Raw genomic sequence first — 713 nt, 5'->3', positions numbered from 1 at the left:
TAGAGAGTGGGATCTGCCTGTGCAAGGCCTTTCTTAACTTTAGAAAGATTCGGGCTCAGATGTTATTTGATATTTAACATTTCTCTTAACATCTTTATTATGTGTTTCATATCATGACTGGTGGTAGCCGAAAAATGCTAAAATACTGAAAAATTGCATTATAGCATGAAGCCACCATCTGTCAACCAGGGCGGTTAAGCCTTGTTGCCTTTATTGAACTCATAAAGCAAAATATGCCGAATATGCTCCTTTGCCACTTTTATTTATAGTTTTGAAAAAATAACTGTTAAAATCGAACTGCACTCTTCAAAACATGCACTAAGAGATAAGCACAAGGTAAAATTACTACCTGCTTTTAAAAGTATGTTGATGCAGGTAGTTTATTCCGTCCCCCTCCGAATTTTAGTTCATGCAGTTAAAATAACCGCATTATTTATGGAATGACCCAGTATTTATCTATCTTTATGTGTGTGTGTGTGTGTGTGTGTGTGTGTGTGTGTGTGTGTGTGTGTGTGTGTGTGTGTGTGTGTGTGTGTGTGTGTGTGTGTGTGTGTGTGTGTGTTTTACTTCATTCTTAACCTAAGTATAGTATTTTTTATATGTCGGTAATTCTTTATTCTTACAGATTGCTATATGATAAACATCTTTTGTGAAGCTTCGAAATCAGTCGACTTCTTTTTTGTTATAAATAAATATTCCCTCTATACAGTGCA

At 35.3% G+C, this 713-nt stretch overlaps 1 protein-coding gene across 4 annotated transcripts in view; it reads left to right on the top strand.

The window, feature by feature from the left end:
• LOC128250265 (uncharacterized) overlaps positions 1–713 on the top strand; it is a 99477-nt gene extending 98764 nt beyond the window's left edge. For all 4 annotated transcript variants that reach the window (XM_089338109.1, XM_089338107.1, XM_089338108.1 and 1 more), the window contains one exon: positions 626–713. The gene's annotated coding sequence lies outside the window, so the exon portion shown is untranslated. The remainder of the gene's footprint in view (positions 1–625) is intronic.

Source organism: Octopus bimaculoides, chromosome 20 (assembly GCF_046866305.1).
Source record: "Octopus bimaculoides isolate indiv1 chromosome 20, ASM4686630v1, whole genome shotgun sequence".
Classification (NCBI taxonomy): domain Eukaryota; kingdom Metazoa; phylum Mollusca; class Cephalopoda; order Octopoda; family Octopodidae; genus Octopus; species Octopus bimaculoides.
Note: the sequence above shows the minus strand (reverse complement) of the source record. Positions and strands in the feature narration are given on the sequence as shown.